Source organism: Pteropus alecto, unplaced genomic scaffold (assembly GCF_000325575.1).
Source record: "Pteropus alecto unplaced genomic scaffold, ASM32557v1 scaffold3, whole genome shotgun sequence".
Taxonomy (NCBI): domain Eukaryota; kingdom Metazoa; phylum Chordata; class Mammalia; order Chiroptera; family Pteropodidae; genus Pteropus; species Pteropus alecto.
Window position 1 is genome coordinate 29,138,846 of NW_006442484.1, and position 25,648 is coordinate 29,164,493.

A 25,648-nucleotide genomic window follows, 5' to 3' on the forward strand; every position below is an offset into this window, starting at 1 on the left:
TGCTTGGGGATCCTCAAGCTAAATACGTTACTGATATTGTATGATAATTCAGATATTTCTAATTTTTAGTTGCTTTATTAACTATAGTTTGCTTTGACCTTTTGTTGGATCAAATTAAGTTTTGGTCTAACTTTTTTTAACTTCTCTGTCTAAAACCTATTTTCAAGTATAATGTTTTTGTCAGGTTTAACTCAGGTTTACTTTTGAGATTTTAGCCAGCCTTAAAGCTTTTCATATACCCTTTCATCCTTACCACTCCTACACTAACACACTTGAAAACTCCCATGTTTAGTCATTTTTTTAGCTGATCTTATTTTATATCTATTTATTTTTTTTAAATTTTATATGTATTTTCTATGGAAAAATTTATTATTTTTTCTATGGAAAAAATTTATTATGTGATTTTAATCAAGTTGTATTATATGCATCTGTATTTTATTAAAATTCTCTAAAAATTCATGCACTTTTAATTGGCCAGAGGACTACATCTCATAGTAACTTGATATATAAAATTGTGGGCCAATAAAATGTTGTCACATTTTAATACAGAGTGTACTTTATTGGTACATGAAATGATTCCTGCTTAAGCAGCCAGCATACATAATCAATTAATAAATCTGGCCAGTGCTTTTGAGATCCACTTCATTTACAGCATTGTGTACATGCAAGATCAGGCACCTCCAAAATTTCTTTAAGGGCATATACTAACTAATGAGTTTTCAGCAGTGGGTTTATGTTCACCTGCAATTACTGAGTGCTTTTGCAATTCTAAAACCCTGGAGATCCACTTGGCAAAATCATATTTTGTGTGTGTGTCTTGCACTTCTGCTTGCTTTCTATCAAGTCTCTGCCTTACTGAATTCTCATACTATTAAAAAGATTTTCTCGTTCCTGCTTCTGAAGATTATTTTGTCATTCAGACATGAAAAACATCTACAAATGAGAGCTACCTATTTTTACAATGCCAAACTGTTCCATCAAGAAAGGGAATCATGAGCACATCACTATATGTTGTTATCTTGAGGAATTTTTACTCTCTCTGCTCTGTGTTTTTCAACAAAAGTGGTAAATACTATGTTATTCATGACTGTTTTATAGGAAAATGTGTGCTTCATTTGTTTATTAACCACTGTGCTGGGGCTTCAAGGACAATGAAGTTCTTTAGTATCTAGAATTCTGATCTGATGATATGCTTGGCTGATTGCCATCAAGCAAGTCATTCAGAGGACTTAGGAATTCTGATGTCACACACTGTGTATTAATCTCAGGAATAAAATTCACACTGCACCCCAATTTCAAACTTTTTCACATATTACTTTCTTAGTCCAGACTCATGCTTTCTGTTTATTAGAAATTTCATGAATTTTTACCTTTGTGCTGACACCCAATATAGATCTTTCTCTCTGTAAGGACAAATGTGCTTATTGGAGTGGCTTAACACCACCACCAACAACAACAAAAAGGAAGGAAGGAAAGAAAGGAGCTTAAATCCCCAGATTGATGCTGTGTCGTGGTTGGTTTGTTCCTCTTCCCTTCAAATACTTGCAGTCCTGTGGCGTGTTGTGCCTTGGACTGCTTCACTAACCTTGGGCTTCTAGAGCTGTTAAAGCTGAATAGGGCAGAGACTTTCTCTTCTCTTCCAGCAAGTCTCAGGAGTGAGATCTCATCACTGGCATTTATTCTCTGACTTTTAGCTTTTTTCCCCTTGAAATGGAACTAATTAGGGAGTTGTCCCATTTATAGATTCTCATGAAGCATTCAATATAAGTACATATAGTTTTGTCTGTCCCTGTAGTTTAATGAATGCTTTCAAATATCTTTCTAAATTGTAGATGTATATCCACATGTATCTGTCTTTTGTAGATTATGAAATCCAATAAGGTAGTTTAGCACAGTTCTTTTTGTGCTGTACCTAGCAAGATGCCCTATACAATTAAGTCCTTACTATATGCATTTAATTAGATTGCACATGTACAGATAGGTCCCCTGGGCCTTCCAAAGCTACTTTGGAAAATGATGCAGGCCTAAAAGGATTTAGGTCAGTCAAATTTTTATCTGGCTTTCTCAGAAGGATAGTTGAATATGTCTTTCCACTCTGCAATACTTGTGATATTTTTTTTCCTCTCAAATTCCATTATCAGCTAGTCAAAGATTGTGTACTTTATATACTTGTAAAACTCATTAGGTATTTGAAATAGCAATGTCTTTATGATTTTCACTAGTGTGGCTTGAGAGTCCTGCCACCTCTGTCATTTATAAGACTTTGCCTGGAACTTTTTTCCTCTGTAAGGGACATAAGTCGCAGAGTTTAAGATTGAAAGGGATCTTGAGGGGTGATCCTGTAACCCCACCTGCTCTTAGTCATGGTTGTGCCTAGTCTAAACCCAACACTGACATTTTCCTCTAAAAAGAAGCTGCCCCATGTTGTATAGTTTGTTATATACTCCACATTGCCAATAGAAGGATCTCTTCAAATATAGTTCTGAGTAACTCCTAGATGTAAAAAGTCTTTGAAAGCTCTACAGTTTAAAATGCAAGACTTTTCATAGAAATATATCCCAAGTGACCTTTGCAGCCTCATATCTTATCTTTTACTCTCATCTAATATATTTTCAGGATTCACTGAATTACTTCTTTGTCACCTGGATAAGTCATAGATGTCTACGACTGTTTCTTTGCTTGCACTGCTTTTCAGCCTTGAATTACTATCTCATCATTTCAGGAGTTGGCTCAAATGATACCTCTTTTTAAAAGATTTCCCCAAATTTCAAAGGCAGATTTTTTTTTTCTGTTTCTATGGCACTTTGTTTCTATTGCTGTTGCTAACTTACACTATGTTATCATGGTTAGTTGTGTTCTCCCATGTTAAGTTATAAGCTTTTTCACAATGGAGGCATGGCCTTTTTCATTGTTCCCCTGAGGCCTACTAAAGTCCATAACAAAGCTAGTCATTCAGTAAATGTTTTGATGAAGTATTAAATGTTGATTTAGTACAATAAATGTCTACGAATTTAATGATGCTCTTTTGAATGAATCTTTGTGACATTCTTGGTATCTCTTTCTGGAAAATGGTGGAGATATTAGAATATTAGTGTAATCTGTTCCAAAGACACTCATAAAAAATTGATCAAAATCATGGTTTCAAGAAGGTCCATAAAAACTGTTTACTTTAGCCATTAGCCAGTACTTGAAGTTCATTTCAACATTTCAGGAGAATGGACATTCTTAAACTCTTCCTTCAGCCCTTTCTTTAGGGCAGCCCATTCTATTTTGTCATTGCTCACAGTAAGGGAGTTTTACCATGTGCTAAGCTTAAATTTGATTCCTTGTAATTTTTCTCATTGGTCTTATTGATCTTAGTTCTGCTTCTGGTGAACATGGAAAAAATATATAAATTGCTATTACATCAACAGTTTTTCAAATAGGAACAGCATTCAGGTTTTTGCTATATATTCTCTCTCTCTCTCTCTCTCTCTCTCTCTCTCTCTCTCTCTCTCTCTCTCTCTCTCACACACACAGTGTGTGTGTTAATGTATATATATGTTATATATGTGTATATATACACATAGGTATATATATGTATATATGAACACACACACACACACACACACATAAAATATCAGTGTTAGTACACATATCAGCACTAGTCAGGAAACCATTGGAAATAATTTTATTTGGAAATGAGATAACTTGCAGAGATAGAGATAAAGACAGAGAAAAATAGATTACAATGCAGGCAATTCACATTCTGGCCAGTATGTGTTATACACACACACACACACACACATCACACACACATCCATATACACATACATATACATATATATGTGTGTATATATATATATGTTTCAGATATATAAATGAATAAAAGATGCCAGATTGTTGTATCATACTTCAAGATTTTAGATTCTAGGACGGTCACATTTTTCTGGTTGTCTTCTTGCTATAAAAGAAATTATCCTGAAATTTAGTGGCTTTTTAAAACAGCAATTATAATCTCTCATAGTTTTGTGGGTTCACTGGAATCAGCTCAGAGATCCTAACTTGGTGTCTATCACTCAGTTGCCATCAAGTTGTAATGGGAGCTGGAGTAATCTATAGGCTGGATGAACTATGTCCAATATGGTTTCTTTATTCATGTGTCTGAAGCCTCAGTGCTCTTCAACATATCTTCTCTCTTCAGCAGAGTATCCTGTACTTTTTACATGGCAGCTGAGGGCTTCAAGAGTCAGGAAACAGAAGATGCTAAGCCAATTAAGGGCTATTCCTGGAACTGCTTCTGAATATTCTCTTGGTCCAATGAGTCCCAGGGCCTGCTCAGATCCAGGAAATAAAGAAATGGCTTTTTCTCTTGGTGAATGCCAAGGTCACAATGCAGAAGGGCCTGTGGGATGGGAGATGGCATGGCCATCTTTGGAATGTACAACCTGCCATGCCACATATTTGGATAGTGTAATGGACTAAAGAACGCATTTTCAATCAATTTTTACTTACTCTCTGAAGAAGTAAATATAAATGCGATAAGTTTAAACAATGGCATACCATATGAACAAAGCACGAATATTGCCCATAAAACATAATATAAAATTAACTCACATTCTCTACCTAAAGTTCATCACATATTCATATCATACCATATGAACAAAGCACAAATATTGCCCATAAAACATAATATAAAACTAACTCACATTCTCTACCTAAAGTTCATCACATTCTCTACCTAAAGTTCATCACATATTCATACCACATGTCTAATTTGATCACGTGATTTGAAAGGTCCTGGTTCCAAATTTAGGTTTTGTTATTAAATAACTAATATCTAAGCAATCTTTAGTTTCTTGAAATTCATTTTTAATGTATAATAAAATCTCTGCTACTATTGGTAAAGCTATTTCTTTACTTGGAATCTAATTTTAAAAATAATTCTTCAAACAATTCAAATATGAAATATTTTCTTTTATGGAATATAAATTTCTCTATTTGAGTAATTTTCAATGTATTCTACTTTTCTAAATGTTAATCATTTCTATTTCTCTCATCTGAACTCTCACATTTTTCTTCAGATTAAGTATGATTTGACAGGTGAAACTTAATATTTGGTAATATATATGCTGGTCAAGTAATCAGTAAATTCATGACAGAAACATTTACTTTATTTTTACCTGCAAATTCTTAGATAATATGTATCACTTAGAAATTGTGTTCAGTGTATACCTAGAGTGGTCTAAAGAAATTACTGCTTTGTTTTTTTCTCACAAAATATGAAGTCTTGATACTGGTAGTGCAAGCCTGATAAGATGGTCCTATAATGTCACTGGGGATCTTAGATCTTTGCAGACATTCTAAGATTCATACACTTAGAAGAGCTGCTAGAGTTACGATTGTTATATCCACATTTTGGGCAGAAAAAGGCCAAAGAGCAGCAAAGTGCACATAGCAAGTAAGGGAGGAGTGAGTAGATATTGGTGAGGCAACTGGCGGTTTTAGCCACATCACATCGAAAAATCACATTTTATTAACGTTTTGACAATTTCTTATTACCTACTTATCCCTCAATTTTGTCTATATGAGTTTCCATGAAATCCTGCAGGATTTATAGGTGTGTTTTTGGTTCTTACCTATGCACTTTGTTGCCCCTATTGCCTCTGAGTTTTAAACTAGTGTTCATTTTTTCCTTTTGGATTATAATGTGATATTTATTTTTCCAGAAGATTTGCAAAATTAATAAAAGTATAAAAATAAAAATAATATTGCTTGTATTTTAAATCAAATATAATAATTAGCATTTTATTGTATAGTTCTCCAATCTTTCTAAATTTTATAAATATATGTATATAAATATATGTGTATATATATAATTATGTGCTTAATTGCTACTTTATTCATCATATTACTTTAGAAAGTATTTATGTTGTTTTAAAAATATAGATTGAAGATTTCTGTGTATAAATAAATACTATTTGAGACATGAATTTTGTGACTGCATGGCATTATATCAACTGCACAAATTACTGCTTATTTAGTTACTCTAGTTGCTTTTAAGATTTTACAATTATAAGTATAAATGACACTGATGACGTTCTCTGAACATGAATCTTTGCCTGTATCTCTAATTAGTTCTTAGAATAACTTCATGGAAGTGGAAGGGGTCAAAAGTTAGGATATATGCAGGAAAAGGTAAAAATTCTACAGAGACTAGAAAAAATGAAGTGAAGAATGTTAAATAAGCCATGCGTTAGCATGTGTTTGCTGAGAGTGGGATGGAATGAGTTAAGCAAAACTTCATCTCAGAGGCTGAAGGAACCAACATTTTCCCATATCTCTTTGGGTAGATAGGAGTAGTTGATGAAGGAGAAGGCATTCACTACTCTTTATATAGCAAGCCTGGTGGATGTTTGGAACAGTCATTTTTGCCAGCTGTAAACATTCAATGAAAAAAAGGGGCACAAAGAATTGACTGAGAATCCACTTGAGTTAGGAAATAGGTCTCGACATTTCCCCAAGTGGATGAATGGAGAAGAGGGATGGATGAAACAGTTTTCAGTTGGAGAATGCCACAGTGTAGATAGATACTGTCTACAGAGTATACACACTGTCAGAAATCAAGGGGCAGGGGTGCCAGATCTTGGTCAAGGCATTAATTAGGCATTTAGTCATGGAGTGGACTGCATATAGAATTAAATACTGATAGAAGTTGGCTAATGAACATCAGGACAATAACATTAAATTACAGACAATATTCAGACAATTCTGATTTGTCATATCTTTCACAATTGAAATTATCAGTAATATTATCAAGTCATATTTACAATAGGAAGTGTGCAAGGAACTTAGCTTAGGGTTCTTGAAGTCCAAATGAAAATGGGGAAATGGGGACATACTAATGATGACTTCAGAAGTTGTATATTAATCATTTTACTTTGATATTTAGGAAAATAGGGAAATAAATAAAAAGCAGGTGATTGTCACACACCTCAAAGAGCAGAACAAATGGAGATAACAACCAACATGACTTTGAAAGAAGTAAAATAACTCTGAGTTAATCTAATTTTATTCTCTGACACAATGACAGGATTTAAATATGAGGGGAAAGCCATACATCTTCATTTCAGTAAGGTTTAGTTTTTGTCTCACACAATGCTTTTATCAATCAGTAAAGAAAATATAGTCTGTGTAAAGGGACACATAGCTTGTTATTTGTCATTGAATCAGTAACCCACCAGGGCAGACCAAGTAACACTCCAGAAGGGTTTATTGGGTCCTTATACAGGATGATATTTGTATTGACCTGCGGAATTTAAGAATATGAAATATGGAATCTACAAACTAGGAAAGTTGCTAACTGTGGGAATTTGCAAGAATTCAATGCGAATATAAGAAGAAAGAAAAGTTGAAGTCAATTTAAGATCATTGAGAACCATCGATTAAAAATAACACTCAAAAAGGAGAAGGTAATAACTAATGTAATAAAATGTAAATGGTGTATGTAGTGAAAAAAAGTAATATGTAGTCATTCTGACACTCTGTTACTACTTAATTGATTTAAATAAATTTTGTAAAAAAAAAGAGTGTGATGTCAAAATAAATTTAAAAAAAAGAAATGAGATCTGATATAGCAGCTTGGATTATAGGGGAATCTGTAGTGTTTTCTACTTTCACTTACATCACTTGTGACGTAATAATCAATCCTCTTATATGTTTTCAATGATAAAACTGTAATGCATTATCTATTTGTAGGTATTATTCTTTAGGTTCTGCAAAATAATTGGCTATTGTTTTGTAAGAAAATAAAGAAGTATGTTTCTTCCTCTTCAAATAAGTAATTACTAAAGTTGCTCTGTTTCCATGCCTTTCCATATAAACAATTTTTTATTTCAATGTCGAATTGTTGAGTAACCTCCTTGAAGACATTTTAAAAGGTAATTAAACTCAGTATGTTTAATACCAAGAATGTATAAAATCAATTCAATATGAAGAGCCAGTACCAAATTCAGACACAGGCACAAAACTATGACTGACTACAGTGGTTGCACAATATAACCTGATTGTGGTGTTGTTAACATATGAATTTGTGTGCATATGTTTTAATAAAATATAGTTTTAAAAGGCTTAGTAGCCTCATGCTATTTAATCCAGCAATTTCCCTTCTGGGTATTTTATCCTAAAGAAACAATCATGCTATGGCAGAAGATACTTATAAAAGGATCTCTTTAGTGTTTTTAGTCTTTTTGCTCACAGATATTTGATAACAAGTTATATATGAAAAAATACAAAATAAAATGATAGCATGTTTTATGGGATATCAATCACCGAAATGATTTAACTTTTTTATGAGAAACAAAATATTGCCACAAAAATAAATTCACAAATAAAAAGAGGATCTAATTATAGAATAGTTTATATGGTATAACTCTTTAATAGTTTGGAAATAAACACAGAATAGTTATACATGAAATATATTGCTTTAGGAATTGAGTGATTTTATTTTTTTTTTGAATTTTTTAAAAAGGAATTACCAGTGAAATGGTAATTTTCATTTAGAAAGACAGTTATATAAGGAAAAACCACTTACATTGATAAACTTTAATGATAATTTTTTCTTTGTTTATTTTTCTTTAATTGTTGACTAATTTTTTGTGAATATCATTTTATTATTTAAATCTACATTGCTAAATTTGCTAAATATAATATTGTTTGTGGTTTATTTAAAAACCCAAAACTTGATTTCACATTAATTTTCATTCTTTTGTATTTTATAGATTTCACATGCATATATAAATTATAAACAAATATGTAATATCTTTAATTTAAATATATGCATACTTTATAAGTATATACATTATCTATAAAAATATAATATATAAAATACAGGAGATATACAAATATATATAAATAAATGTATATAAATATGTATTTATATACATATATATCATTCTGGATTTCTTGTTACCTTAGTTGTTCAAAAACGTTGAACAATGATTCTGATTTATTTTTTTAATTTTTTTCTTGGTTTAAATATACTTCATTGATCTATTTTTCTGTGTTCTCAACATATCTTAATGAAAGTAAAAATTTGTTTCTATCTTTATTCTCTAATTTTAAATTTTCATATAATTTCAAACATACAGAAAAGTTACAATTATTGTACTTAAGAATCTTGAATATACTCTGTCCAGATTTATTAGTTGTTTACATTTTCCCCTTTTGCCTGATTATTTTTATTCTTTCTCTTTCATTCTCTCCATATAGGTATGTATGTATATATGTATGTATGTATATGTATAATAATATAATTATATACATACTAATACATATGTATATAGGTACATACATACAATTTCCCCCTAAATCATTTTAGAATAAGTTGCAGACATCATTTTCTTTATTTGAAGTACGTTTTGTATGTATTTCCTAAGAATAGGGATAGTATCCTATATAACTACAGTACAATTATGGAAATTAAGAAGTTCATTATTAATAAAATACTATTGTGTAACTCACAGTGCATTAAGAATCACACACAGGTTTGGCTGTCATATCTTTGAAACTTCCTGTAATCTGGAACATTTCCTAAGTCTTTAATGACTTTGAATATGAAGAGGTCAGGCCAGATATTTTCCAAATTTCCTAAATTTGAGTTCCGCCCAGATAATTCTAAGACTTTTCTCAATTTGAGTTTGCCTCATATTTCCTAATGATTGATTCAGGTTATGCATTCTTGGCAGATACACCATAAAAGTGATATTGTGTCCTTCTAAGTGCATTATACTTGGAGGCACATTATGTGTATTTGTTCTATTATTGATTATCTTTGATCATTTAGTTAAGGTGCTCTCTGCCAAGTTCTTTATTGAAAGTTTCTATTTTTCCTATTGTAATTAGTAGATGATTTGTGAGAAGATACTTTAAGACTATGGAGATATCTTGTTTGTGATCACACTTTCATCCACAAGTGCTAATCCACAGGTGTTTTCTTGATTAAATCAGTTAACTATAATGTTTGCCTAATGGTGATTTTCTAACTTTATTGATACATCTATATTTTAGTTGGCATTTTATGCAAAGGAAGTTTTTCCTTCTTTCTTATATACTTCATTTCTTTACATTTTATTTTCTGCAATAAAGTTTAATTTTTTATAATTATTTATTTTGATTTTCCAGTTGTCCCAGATTTGACAAGTGAGAGCTTCTTATAGCTGAGGCCTATGTCCTTTTAACACAACCTCGTCATTTTTAAATGCTTTACTTCTCCCCCAGAAAACAATGTCACCTTGAATTCCATAGTGTTGTTTCTTTTCTGTGTCTGTGTTCTAATATGTCAAGATAGCTTTTTCAATATTTTCATAGGTTCAGTGAACTTTCTGAGAGTAAGTTTTGTGTCATAGGACCTTTATTTTCCTCTTTTCTCTTCATTACAGTTTTTCTGGACTCCTTAGATCTCTGTAATACATTTAGTGGGAGCTTGAAAGATAGCTCTGTTAGAAATTGATGTTTAATTTTCTGTTTACAGTTAACAACATTTTTATTATTCTCCAACTTCCAGTTATGCTGAAGATTTGGGTTTTTTGTTTGTTTTGTTTTTGTATTTGTTGGCTGTATATATTTTGCTCAATGTGTGAAGTGTTTCAGATTTAGGTGGCTGTAATGACTACAATTACCCAGAATTCCAGGTCCATATTTTTTTATTATAATTTTCCCCCAGCTTTATTGAAAAATAAGACAATTACTTGCTCATATTTACATTGTACATTTCAATGAGTTTTTTCAATTATAGTTGGCATACAATAATATATTATAGTTTCAGTTGTACAGCCTGGAGATAAGAGCTCAAGTGATCACCCCACCAATACTAGTACCCCTCTTCCCCCTTACATATTTAACATTATTAACTATTTTCCTTATGCTACACTTTATATCTCCATGACTATTTTGTAACTATCCACTTGTACTTCTTAATTCCTTTGCCTTTTTTCATCATCTTCTCTGTATCTATGAGTTTGTTTCCATTTTTGTTGTTATTGTTGTTTATTTAGTCTTTTAGATTCCACATGAAATCATATGGAATTTATCTTTCTCTATCTGACTTACTTCATTCAGCACTATACCCTCTAGGACCATCAAGGCAATATCTTTCTCCATCCTCTTTCTTTTAGTGTGTGTGTGTGTGTGTGTGTGTGTGTGTGTGTGTGTGTGTCTTTTAATCTGAAGTGAGTCTCTTTAGGCAACATATGTAAGGGTCTTATTTTCTTATCCAGTCAGCCACTCTATCCTTTGGTTGGAGCACTTAATTCTTTTCCATTTGAGGTACTTTTTGATAGGAATGTAGTTATTACCATTCGTTATTTGTGTTTTTGATACATGATTTTTCTTCTTAAAGAAGTCCCTCCAACATTTCCTGTAATACTGGCTTGGTGTTGATAAATTCCTTTAGCTTATTTTTGTCTGGGAAGCTCTTTATTTGTCCTTCGACTCTAAACGATAGCTGTGCTGGATAAAGTATTCTTGGTTGTAGATCCTGGGTTTTCATCACATTGAATATTTTTGTAGATAATGAACTGCCTTTTTTTTTTTTTTTTTTCCTGCTTTTAAGATTCTCTCTTTGTATTTAACCTTTGGCATTTTAATTATGATGTGCCTTGGTGTGTGTGTCTTTGGGTTCCTCTTTCTTGGGACTATCTGAGTTTCTGGAGTTGTATGTCTATGTCTTTCACCAGGTTAGGGAAGTTTTCCATCATTATTTCTTCAAATAGCTTTTCAACTTCTTGTTCTCCCTCTGCTCCTTCAGGTACCCCTACATGGATGTTATATGGATGTTTTAACACTTAATTTTGTCCCAAAGGCTCCTTAAAATATTATTATATTCTTGGCTTCTTTTTTCTTGCCTTTCCGATCGGGTGTCTTTGGCTTCCCAATCCCCTAGATTGGTGATTCGATCTTCTTCATCCACTCTGTTAATTCCCTCTAATATATTCTTCGTCTCAGATAATGTATTCTTCATTTCTGACTGGTTCTCTTTTAGAATTTCCATTTCCATTTTTATGTTTTTTATCTCTTCGTTAAAGTTCTCCCTGAATTCATCTATACTTCCCCTAAATCCATTGAGCATCTTTATAACCAGTGTTTTGAACTCTGCATCTGTTAGATTGCTTGACTCCATTATATCTGGATCTCTGTTCTCTTCTCTCATATGGTATCTGTTTCTTTGTATTCCCATTCTGGCTGCCTTTCTGTGTCTGTTTCTGTGTAGTAAGCAAAGCTCCTAAGTCTCCTGGTCTTATTAGTGAGGCTTTGTGTAGTAGGTGTCCAGTGGCACAATCCTGAGAGGGGTTCAGCAGCAGCTCAATTTCATCCCCAGCCTGTGTCCCTCCAGGGCCACCTGTTTAGATTCAGCAGCCATCCACAAATACTGTACTTATAGTTGCCTCAAGAAGCCATGCCGGAAACCAAGGTCAACTGCCACCAGTGTGGGTCTTAGAGCTTGCTCAGCAAGTAGCACGAGACTCGTGGAGGACACAACTAGATGTGGCTTGGGTAGGATCGAGAGTTGGGGGAGGTGAGTTTCAGGGAATCCTTGGGCAGAGCAACCTCTATTTCCAGTTTGGTGATGTCTCAGTTATGGCAGCCCTGTGTCCGCACACAGGGAGCGGGAAGAGTTCAACAGAGGAGCAGTAGATACCACCAGCTCTTCTTCATGGTATCAAGCCTCATCTCCAGCACTTGCTCCAACAACCCACCCCCTCCAGCAGCCAACCAGGTGCTAATGCTCAGAGCAAGCTAGTCCATTACCTGAATGTCCGGTCACAGACATGGCCCCTTTAAGAGGTGTCTGCAGCTGCCATAGCCTCTGCCCCACTAAGCCACTTGGCACTGGGGTAGCCTCGTGTCTTTGTCTCCTCTTAAGTCCTGTTGCAGGGTGTTTTCTTATTTCTTTCTGCAGCTATAGAGCTTCTGTTTATCTAGACCCCAGGCAACTCTGTTTGCTGTTTCCTCCATGTTTCCATCACAACTTCGATGTGGTCGCAAGAGTACATGAACAAAATCACTATCATCTACGCCATTTTGTTCAGTCTCCCAGGTCTACATTTTTTAAACATTCTACAGAACATATTAATATTTCAACTTATTTGCAAAATGCCATGATGTAACTAGAATGTGTGGATTGCATAGCTTTACCTTTAGTGGTCACTGTTCTCTTAATCCAGTTTATTTAGTTTAATTGCAGGGGTTTTTTTTTTTTCTCTATCATATTTTCAAATGACACACATCAGTTCAGGAAGTCTCTGAAAGATGTATCTGTGGTAAATATAAAATTACTATTTGAGTAACTAATTTTCTTGATTTGTACCAATTAATTGTGTTTGTAAATATCTTCCTTAGCTTTAAAATTATCAAATATATCTTAAATGGAAATTCAGGTCCATGAAATTTTAAAACATGATATAGATTAAAATAAAGTAACTAATCAGTAACACCTGATTATGAGAATCCAGTGAAATATAGTTATAAGCAGTTGCTTCGACTAATTGAAATAAGCTTTTTGAGCATGATCGAGGAAAGTCATTCCTCCAGGTTCACAGCAAAGAGATCTGGTTGTAGTTGGTAGGTAAGGATAAGAAAGAAAACACGCCAGTGTTTGAAAATGGCAGAGTAGAAGACAGCTTGCAAAAGTAGGAAACAGGTGAGTGCAGAAAGTGCGTTCCTTCCAAAAAGGGGCAACCATGTCTGTATCCTCTGGAGGCTGTGAGTTCAGCCTTACAAAATCTTTGCCTTTTCGAAAGAGCCAAAAGTGAGGATTTGTATGAGATATCACCCATTTTTTAATATTTAAAAATATTTTTAATTTTGTGGTTTAGAATAAACAATGTCAGTAAGCCAGATTTGGTTATTACATCCCAAATACAATGGATACAATGAGGGAATAACAGGTGTTGTAGTGAGAAGTCATCTGCATCAGAAAAGCTGGTTTGGAGCCCAGGATCACTTCTCAGTTGTGTCAAATTGGGCAATTCACATAAAGTTAGTTAATAATAGTATTAATTTTAGTTCTCTTGACTATGCTAAAGTACAAAGAAACATACAGATCTACTCATTGTTACATTATAATTCTATTGAAATTATATATGAATGAATTTGCATCTTTGATTAAGCTATAAATTTTAAACTTAGAAAAATGAAATTTATAAAATACATAGTTCCTTAAGAATTTTATGATTCACTTATGACATTTAATTATAAACTTGCCAAGTATATCTAATTTCCTGTTATTTGAGAGGCTCTGTGTTGACCATTAGTAAAATCATTCATTCCTGTACCAGGTAGAGGCCAATGCTATCCTCTTGTCTTTCACATGCTAGAGGAAGATAAATTAGACATTCAACTCAATGCTTGTTCTTGTTGAAATGCTGACTTTGTTACAGTTTGTTTTGGTGAACACAAAAGCACACCTCCTATATTAGTAAACTGGTATCTCTGCTTAGTACTGTAAAGAAAAATTTCTCTGGGCAGAAATTCTGTTGTTTGCTGAGAACTAATGTTACACTAAAGATGCTTGCTACTTATGGGAATTTTATTTGTATTGTCTATAGTGTGTTTCATCCATCTGAAACAACCCATTGTGCTTTAAATTATTTTAATTATCATTAGGTTATGTTTTGTTTCTTTGACAGTTCTTTTACAAAAAATATACCCTATAGCATAAAATCCATTTAAATTGAGCTCTTTTGAGCTTTAAAATTAAGATGCTCTTCCCAACACCCCTCTTTGAAAACAAATAACTAATAAAATCTCATTAAATAACTTTCTCCTTATAATCACATTGACTTTTTGAAAAAAAAGAAAGTGGATATTTGTGTATTTTTGTGAGGTGTGAAAGTGCCATACCTACATTTTTCTCAGTGGGTGATCTTCAATTGAAATCGACATGCAATTACAAAGTGAATTAATGCAATTCTCTGGATAAATCACGCCAAATTATCTTCTGAGTCAGAGATCTTCAAATATCAGACAAAACTATGTTTTAAAAACTTGAATTATTTTAATAACCACCTCAAATCTCCAACTAAATTTATTTACAAACATCTCATATTATTAAATTGTCTTCGTGTCATTCTGTCATGTTCTGGGGGCACTGTGTTTCCTGTATATAATTCTAAGCCAATGTGCAGACTCTTCTTACCTCTTACTGAAGGATGTCCTCCTTGACTCATGTTTAGAATATTTTCATATAGTTGAGAATATTTCTCTTCATCAGTGATTATATTTTGCAAGGTGTATAACTTATATTTCGCAAAACTTTATTTCAGTATGTTAAAGTATGTAGTGTTTAAATGTGTGTTGGTCTAGATTAGTTTTTCTGTGACCTTGGCAAATTGCTTATTCTTTTGATTTTTTTTTTTTTTTTTTTGCTTTTCACAGATGCATTTTGTAGGAGTATTTTGAAGATGAATGTTTGCAAATCATTTTGAAATTGCCAAGCACTACATATAGTAAGTAATATATATTTTTATTTTTCCACTCAATTGCAGTCATGCTGAATGAATTTGGCAGACAGTCATAAAAGAACACATTTCTATTTACAGTTCTTGATATTTGTGAATGTTGAGGAAAAATGTATATAAAATATAAAAATTTGATGAGCTATTTGCTAGTCTGAATTAAGTTGTATAGTTTCAAGATTTCTAATGACTGATTTCTTGTTTTATGTACATAACTTGCACATAATATTTCTCACTTGATATTTAAGTAAGATTATTTTCCTCTGATTCATAAGTTGAGAAGAATGAAGAAAAAATTAATATTATTTTAGCCAGTGTTGATATGGAAGTTTTAAAAAGGAGTATTGAATTAAGTATCAAGATTTGCTGAGTATTAAGATTTGCTATATATCAGGCAATTTATATGTGGTGACTTTCATTTTTCCCAAAATATTTTAAGTTCATTTTTTAATTCCCATTTTATAAGTAAGAAAACTGAGACCCAAATAGTTTTAATACTTTGCTCAATATCTATTCAAAGTGATGAATCTTGGCTTTGAACATAAGACCTTTCAAAAAATTGCCTCCACCAAAATTTAGAAAAAATTAAACAACTTTTATTTTAGAGCCTGAATATTTTTGAGTTTAAACATATTATGATCATTTCTTTGGATTTTTGTTTTACTTGAACATTATCCTGAAAATGTTATAGCTTTTCTTTTTTTTTGTACTGTCCAACATGTCATTGCTTTCATTTCAAATGATGCTTTTCAATTTCTTTCTTGAACTGCTTTGAACTAGTAGGAAATAGGTGATATGTAGCTTCCTGAAAGGTTTATAAATCATCTAATTATTCTTTGATAAAAATGTTTTGAATTAGAGTTCTGAATTTTTCCAAGAACCCTTTTTCATTCATTAAAAACACAATTAAATGCCATTTTATTATTTTAGCATTGTAAGAGGTTATAGAAGCATAGATTCCTAACCTCCACGTGCTCAAATTCCTTGTCTGATGAAGGACAATTATAAAATAAAATTTCAAAAAATGTAGAATTAATTATGGCAGCATTGATGTTTGTACATTGTCTCCCAATATGACTTCGTCAGTGAAGTGTAGTATTTTAAAAATGCAGTGAAGTGTAGTATTTTAAAAATTCAGACTCTGGATTCAGACCTCCTAGCTTTAAGTCCTAAAAGTATTACTTACTAGCTGTGTAACTTTGAATAAAGTATTTAATGTTTCTTTGAAATAGATATAAGATTAAGAACTACTTCATTTGTGGCAAGTGAGATAATACATGTAAAGTATAACACAGTTCCATATACAGAGTATGTGGTCAATAAACGTTAGTGGTTTTTAAATTGGAAGTGATTTATTTAGCTATTTCAATGCAAGTGTGTTTATTAATGAGCATCATGAATTCATAATCATGTCGTATAAAGTACATAACAAAGGTATTCAGTGAATACTCTTCATTTACATGTTCAAAAGAAAACTAAACTTCAGCCTTCTTTGTCTACAGAGCAAGATGAGTTTAGTAGACACTTTTACTTCTTTGAACTTTGAGTGAAGAAACAAACCATTTTGTTAAACATCAAGTATATATACAGTATATAAAATTAGAATACATATATATCCTATTGTGTGTTGACTGTATGTAAGCTGAAAGTGTGTTGTGTGCTTTTTGGAGAAAAGAGGGGGCAGTTGTGAAATGCTTATGGAGTCTGAAATGCTTATTTTAATGGAGACAGGGCAGACTTATAAACAAAAAGTAAATAGTTGAAATGATTGTCAAATAATTTGATAAAACAACCTCATCCAATCTTTTATTAAATGATTTATAGAAATTGAGGGGTGTGGAGAAGAAAATATTTATTAGGTATTTACTCCCTCTTATGCACTTTACATTCAACATCTAGTTATTCTAAGCAATAATATCATGAAACAGATGTGTTATTATCTCCATTTTTCATATGAGGAAACTGTAGCACAGTTTAAATCTGTCACTCATGGGAGTGAAATTTGAGGTTGATCTAATTCTAAAGTTTCTTTCTTTAATCTCTTGACCTGGGTCTTGAGCACTGAAATTCTGTTGATCTTTCTTTTATTTGCAAAATAACATTGCCCTAACCTCAGATCATAACATATGAAGTCTTTAGTAAATAAGTAGTTGATGATTGAATTTCAATTAAAACAAATGAGTTGCTTTAAATAGAGTGTTGTTAAGATCACTCAGCAATCCCAAACTAAATTGCCTTGAAAAATGCTGTTCGAGTAAAGAAAATTTAAAAAATAAAAAAGGTAATTCCCTAAGGATGAAGACCTTATTTTATTTCGATTAGTCTTACTTCTCAGAATTTGAAGTGCCTGACCACACCTTTCTCTTGCAGGACTTCAGCTGCTTTATGCAAGTTTGGAGAAGTTTGGAATGTAGAGCTCGCATTGACTTACTCGTTCTCCTCTTTATTGCTCATTTTCAGGTGTGTTGGAGTTCAGGGGCATCCTCGACAATACTTTGGCCACACTTTCTCTTTTCACCCCTTTGTTGATCTTCATCTTCTCCCATTTCAGTCACTCATTGATCCTAGTCTCTTTCCACATCACTTCTTGAAACAAATCATCAGCAACATTTTACCTGAGGGATATTTTCAAACTTACTATAAAATATTATTGCTCTACAAATGAATGGGTCAAGTCTTTTGCATTCCTACACTACTCTTTGTTTTGAGAGTTCAGGATTCATAGAATGCTTATATTTTCCATTTCCAGGTTTGGTTTCTAAGAGACAAAGCTAGTGATTACATTTAGTAATCCTACTTCATTTAACATGATCAATATTTATCGCATGCTCCTGCAATATGAGGGGCACTTTGCTATTAAGTATTGGAGTATGTGGGGGAAAGATGAAAATGACTCTCAAGAAAATACTGTCTTCAATTTGAGGAAATAGGATATGCCCAGGCATAAATAAAACAGATGATATATTATTAGGTTATGGTACCATGAGAGTGGTCTAAATTAATAAAAGTAACCAAATTAATAAAGCCACTTCAAATAATTTGAAAATGTTATATATGTAAAAAAAAATAAAGAAGAGATTTAGGAAAGGAAATATAATTCCGAACTGCATCTTCATCATGGAGATTGCATTTGCACTAGATCTTGATGCGGGTGGAAATGTTAACAGAGCAGTCAGAGAAACAGCATCCCCATGTTTAGAGGTAAAGAGGCATACTTCACATTCAGCGAATGGTAAAATAATTAGTTTGGCAACAACACACGTTTCTTGTGTTGGACTAAAACCAGATAACACTGGAAAATAAGGCTGGAGCTAGGTTGTAGGAAAAACTGATAATCAGAGTAAGAAATTAGAATTTAAATTTAACTGGTAGACAATTGAACAAAGAGAATATTTTTTGAGGGAAAATCCTGTGAACAAAAAGTTTCTTATTTGAATATTAGTCTGGTGTTGTCTTCACAGAGTATTTCAGCTGGAAGACTTGTAGACAAGAAGAACAATTTTAGGAAAAAATAACATTGTAAGAATGAAGGGATGAGGGCAAGACCTGAGGCCATAGCAATGGGAATGGAGAGGAAGGTACAGACGCTGGTGAAATTTTGAAGAAAATAGAGTCAGGGAATAATAATAATAACACTTGAATGGCATTTACTATGTACTAGGCTCTGTTTTAAATGATTATATTTATTATTTAATTTAACCTTTTAATAATTCTGAGAAGTAGACACTAATGTTATCTCCATTTTTCCAAGAGAAAACTGAGGTACCTTTTAGCTAAGTAGATTGTCCCAGGTCAAATAACTAGAAAATAGCAGGGCTCATAGCTGAGTCCATTCAGTTAAGCTCCAGCATCTCTGAAGTTAACCACTGTACATCATTTCTCTAACGACAAAACAAAACAAAACAAAACAAAACAAAACAACAACAACAAAACTCATAGCTTTCCAAGTTGACCGAACTGGAAAATGTTGTTACCAATAATCAGAAAAACAGATTTTTTTCAGAGTTTACCCCTTTACTAAGTTGTCATTTAAGTCTTGTTTAAATTAAGCCTTTACTCTTTCTATAAGTTAAGTCTTAGCACAGGGAGAAAAATCTGACTTTAGGGAGAAATATCCCTTCTGGTTAGTGAATAATCTCTTGTATACTTTCACTTCTATGCTGAGCAACAGGGACAGAGTAATTTGTGATATTGCTCAATTGTAAATTCAAATAGTAAATGTGTAAACTTAATATGAATTGTCTTCTTTCCTTAGCAGAACTTAAAATGAAACAAGGATACAGTGCTAAATTAAAGATTTAATATCTTGGGTCCATGAAAGACCAATTATTTTAGACTTAGTTTACCTATCATACTAAACAATAATTTTGACAAGGGAAAAAGCTAGCATCCAGCATAGAGAGTATTTCTCTCTCTCTCTTTTTTTTTTATATTGGAGAAGTAGCATACTGTACTGCTTGAGGGCATGGGCTCCAGAACCATGCTAATGCATGAGTTCAGATCTGAAAACGCGGCCTCGTTAGCTATGTGACTTTGTGTCAGTTATGTAAGCTCTCTGTGCCTCAGTCTCTTCACCTTTGAAATGCAATAATACAATGTCTCTCAATATTGTAAAGATTAAATGAGGTAAAGCACTTACAGTGGCTTCTAACACACAGTAAAATCTCAATAGATGTGAGTTATGGTCATTGAACTTTATCTCATATATCATAATATTTAATTTATAAAATTTAATAACAGAATTATTGCCATTTTATGCTTTTTATTGTGATTTTTCACACATGAAGGGAACAAAACAATGGTTTTTACAAGCAAATACCCATGTAGCCATCATACTACTCAAGAAACAAAACATTTTCTGCATCCCAAAAACCTGTTTTTCTGCCTCCCAAACATTGTACCTGTTCTGTCAGTTCCCTGACAATAATATTTTCATGACTTCTGTAGAAATCGCTTTCTCGGTTTTCATTATAGTTTTAACATTTCCTCCTGTATCCCTAAATACAAAATTTTAGTTTATCTTTATTTTTGAATTTGTATATGTAATAATCATGTAACATGCATTCCTGTGTGTCTGGTTTCCTTTCCTGAACATATATGTCTAAGTTTCATTAATGTTTTTGTATGTTTCATTAAATTTCATTTGCTATGTATATAAAATACTATATAAAATTATATATTTATATAATACATATATAAAATTATATATTTATATAATACATATATTATATAAAATACTACCGAGTTTTATCCATTGTATTGTTGATGGTCATTTGGGCTATTTCTGGGTTTGGGCAATTGTGACTAATACTGCTATGAACATTCTTTTAAATGTTTCTTGTTCCACAGGTACATGCATCTCTGTTGAATATATATTTAGAAATGAAATTTCTTGGTTACATCATATGTAAATCTTCAATTTTAGTAGATAACTGCCAGTTTTTCAAAGTACTAATTACTAATTACACTCTAATCAGTAGTGTATGAGAGTTCCTATTATTTTATATACATATAAATTATATACATAGAAATTAAAACACCTAAGTACAAAAAATATATTTTTATTGTACTTAGGTGTTTTAATTTTTATGTACTTAGGTGTTTTAATTTCTCTCAACATATTTTATGGTTTTCTGCATAGAGGTGTAGTACATTGAGGTTAATTTGTTTAATATTATTATATATTATGTATTTCTAAAAACTTTATTGTTTCTTAATAAAAAATGTAATCTTTTCATATTAACCTTGCATAAAAGCAAATTGTAAATCTATTTATCAATTCTAATGTTTTCTTAGTAGAGTCTTTTGAATTTTCTACATAAAGAACTATGTTGTCTATGATCAGAGATAATATCATTTAATACTTTTCAAATTTTATAGTTTGTTTTTGTGTGCGTGTCTGAATTGCCTAGAATATCCAAAATCATGATAAATGAAAGAGAGAAGAGTGGAAATATTTTCCCCAAAACAAAGGGAACACGTCTACCATTTGGTATTAAGAATGTTGTTTACTGTAATTTTTTGGGTAATATCATATATTAGATTTAGAAATTTACCTTTATTCTTACTTTGCTGGGTTTTTTCATTGTAGCTTGGTTTTGAATGTTACCAAAATGCTTTCTCTGTATCTAATGAGATTATCAAATATTATTTTTTTACTTTGTTAATCTGATTATTTAAATAGATTGATTTTTCCACCTCAAATTCCAGCAGCAGATATGATGCTTAATGTGCTTAATGTGGCACCTAGAATGCCAGAGGATTTTCTGTGTTTATTCTTTTCTCTTTTAGTATATCCTTCATGCATATAAAACAGAGGAATCCTCTTGTCACATTCTTGTGTCTCCCCCAGTGGCAGGTGCTGTTGCTTGTTATTTGGTGCAGTGCCCTTGGTGGGGACAGGAGGACTCTAGGTTGGTTCCTTTCCTTATCTTCATCTTAGACAGGTCCCGTGCACCTGGGCCTTATGTGTGTAGCTCTTCAGCATTCCGGCGCATTACCATGGCCCCCAGCCCAAAGGCCTCCTAGACTTTCTGGAGTTCTTTGGTCACCTGCGAGAACAGATCTCTGCTTTGTCAGTGTGAGAATCTGGGTTCAAGAGAGTTACCTGCTCCTCCAGCAAAGGCAGATAACTTTTGTCTCTGCCTCTTTCCCAGAATCTATGGATCTTTCCCAGGGCATGAGGATTTTCTGTCCTAAAATGCTAAATTTTCCTTTGTATTAGAGAGGGTCTGGGGAACTGGAAAGGATTTTGGACACTAAAGTACTCTCTTTGGTGTCCTGTCCTGACCTTAGTCTTTCTTCTGAGGGGCCAGTAGATGCCAGAAGAAAGAGCTTATGAATGAGTGCATATCCCTTTGTGTCTGAGAGATCTCAGGCTGTCTATACTGTTCTCATGGTCCATTCTGGCCTTTAAATATTTTTTTTTAAACAATTTTAGCTGTTTTCTTCTTACCCACTTTTATAATGAGCACCTATTCCTTTCATGTTCTGACAAAGGTGAAATGGTTTATGTCCTGTCTTTCCTCAGTGTAGCTGTAACCCTTTGAAATTTAGTTAATATCTTGGCCTTGCAACCCTAGCTCTCTGATGGGCTCAAAAAAGTTATTTTGCAGATTATCTGGCCTTTTCTCATTGTTTGGATAAGAGCGATATTCTATTGTGGCTTTTGACCTTCTAGATGGAAACAAAACTGAAAAATTTTTTCATATGTATTTTAACCCAACTTTTCAAGTTTTCTAAAGCAAGATAAGTTTTTTTCTTTTTCAAATTATCTAATATGCATTTACCAGAGCCAGAAATCCTTAATGCTACTTTCGGTAATCTTTTCACACAAAAATGAGTTGTCGGTATTACACTATTATGAGAATTTGAAGCTCAATGGAGTATGTATAACAAAATTTCATGAGTTTAAAGGAAGTAAAGTTTAAATTTTCTCCAGTATAAGGGAAGTCTGGTCATTGGCATTATGAGGCTGGAACAGTAGTTCCTTCGTTGTTAGAGAATCTAATCATCTTACGTAGTTTTGTTCCCCCATCTTAGCCATATAACTTCATCCTCAAGGGTTTTTCTAATGGCTCTTAAGTGACTACTGGAGTCCAGCCATCATATTTGGTTCTATGCAACAGGAATGAAAAAAAAGTGCAATGACAAAGGGCCATGCTACCAGCTGATTTACTACTGCCCCTGAAAGAGATTCCCTGGAAACTCTACCCAAATTTTCTATCTAGCCATCATTACTTTTTTTGTTGCAAAAGAAGTTGTTATATATAGTGTTTTTTACCTGCACACACAACTGCTTTGAATGTGTCCCTAGTAAGGAAAGAGAAGATAGATCTCGGGTAGGCTTTTAGGAGTCTCAGTCTTAGAGGATGGGGACTACATTTAGGTAATTTGATTTCTGAGACCGAATTGTGTGAGTTACAATACCCAGGTTCTATTGTCAAACCTCTGATCTCAGCTTTGCAAATTGCTAGTTTGGGGACCTTACAGAGGTCTTATCCTAACTGCTTCTACTTTCTCAGCTGTGAAAGGGCATGATAATAACTGTCTTAAAACGTTTTGGTAAGGATTGAATATGATAATATATGCAAAGGGTCTTTCGTGTAGGAAAGGGTCAATAAATAGTATCTTTTATTTTACCCAACTTATGTTAACATAAATTCAGTTATTTAAGGGAGAACAGAGTCTATTTATGCCTAATACCAACTGACAGGGTAGACAGGCAATTTACCTTGTTTTTCTTTATCTTTTAGAAAAATTAAGTCTCAATTTCTGCCCTTTATGTTACTTTTATACTTTATATTGAAATGTTGCTCAAAATTTAGGTTTATAATAGTAGCACTTTATATTTTATAAATGCAAGAAGCAGACAGAATGAGTTCCAGTTTGAATTCTGCCATTAGAAGTTATGAAACTTGCAAAAGTCATTATAACCCTCTAGATCTCAGTTTCGTCAGCTGATGAATCAGTTAGGTGGACACGTTGACCTCCTCATCTGTTTGACAGCTTTAAAGTATCACAATTTGGTGCATTTTTATTTGCCTTAGACAGATGCTCTTTTATATATTATCTCCTCTGATGCAAGAAATATCCTGAAGGCCAAAAAATAAGAGATAAAGACTTATTTACTCAAATTTTTATAGAAACTGGCTTTGTTGAGAAGTTTTTCCAATTGTGAAATGAAACAGTAGATATTAATTGAACAACATGATGTTTTTTTTATATTAGAAAATTGGCTTCAAATTCTGTTTGTGAAAATTGCTGGCTTAGACAAAGTGTGTCACTGTGGGTAAGTCACTTAAATTCTCTGAATCTGGGATTACTCATTTATAAAATGGGCAGTATATATTAATACCAGGGTGAGGGTCAAATTAAATAAGAGTAATGTAAAAGTACTTTTTAAAACTGTACAAGTTTAATGCTAAGCTCTTTAAAAGGTTCAGTGGGTCAAGTACAGAAAATGCCCTCACTCTCTGGTACGTAGATTATACAGTAAAGTTTTACAAATAAAATACAATGAAATGAAGCTATTAAGACTGTCTGTTTCAAGGAATGTGTTAGATTTTGCCAATCTATTTATCGGCCACAGGAAATTGTGGCAAATGGGAGTTTAGTGCACCCCACAAAGGCTAGATCAGCCAGGAATATGGACTCTATGGATGAAGTGTCTCCTTGAAGTAAATGTCCAGATGTGATCTCTGCATCTGAAGCATTCTGCTTGTGATCCAGTGAAGCAAATCCTTTGCAATGTGCGGCTGTTTATACTGTCTGTTCTCTTCAGTCTGCCCATTCGAACTGACAGTTAAGTCTCCTTCTCTATGAATAACAAGTTATTAGTAAAAGCATAGTTGACATAGGGCAAAATAGTCTCTATTGTTAAACTAATTAAATGCAACAGCAATGTCCCGTCTTTAAGAAGATACTATGTTGCGTGATAAAAGCTGAGATTATTTTTGTCCCTAAACTACCATGAATCAAGCTTATGTAACCTTTGTTTCTTTATTGTGCGTACATTTACTCATCGTATCACTACCTCTTAAAACTCTTAAACTATGCCATATATATATATTAAACTATGTAAAGTGTTCTAATATCAAGTGTACAGTTTGATGGATTTTCACATAGTTATATTTGTGTTACTATTACCCAAGTCAAAATATAGAACACTTCCAAACCCCGAGAAGTTCTCTTGCATCTCTTCTCCATCAATAACATTTCGGTTTTTAATTTTTTTTAATTTTGGATTTATGAGTTTCTAAAAAGGTATGAAGTATTTTGAAGTATTTCCAATCTTTTAAATTTTTCTGGAAGTATTCATAATTATGACAAAAAAAACCCCCAAAACCTCTAAACAATATTGAATAATGCAATGCCCTATAATAATAATATTGCATGTAATAAACTTCATTACACATTCACTGAAATGAAACAGAATTGCAGTGTGAAAACCACATGAAATTCTGTCCAAATCTCCCACCTGTGAACCAAAAAATAGAGCTGCCACAGAGGCTGGTAAGTCTATAGGTCATGTTGCCAGGCAACCTCAGTCAGTATAAGATATCCAGCTGAGCAGCAGAGAGTCAAACTAGAAGGTATCTTGGAAACAGAAGGGTCTAATCTAGCTGAAAGAGAGGGGTTGGGAAGAGAGAGAG

The 25,648-nt window shown here is 32.8% G+C and overlaps 1 protein-coding gene across 1 annotated transcript in view; it reads left to right on the forward strand.

Annotated features, from left to right (window-relative positions):
* GALNT13 (polypeptide N-acetylgalactosaminyltransferase 13) overlaps positions 1-25,648 on the forward strand; it is a 431,664-nt gene that overhangs the window by 15,540 nt on the left and 390,476 nt on the right. The window contains exon 2 of the mRNA XM_006921079.1: positions 15,415-15,485. The gene's annotated coding sequence lies outside the window, so the exon portion shown is untranslated. The remainder of the gene's footprint in view (positions 1-15,414; positions 15,486-25,648) is intronic.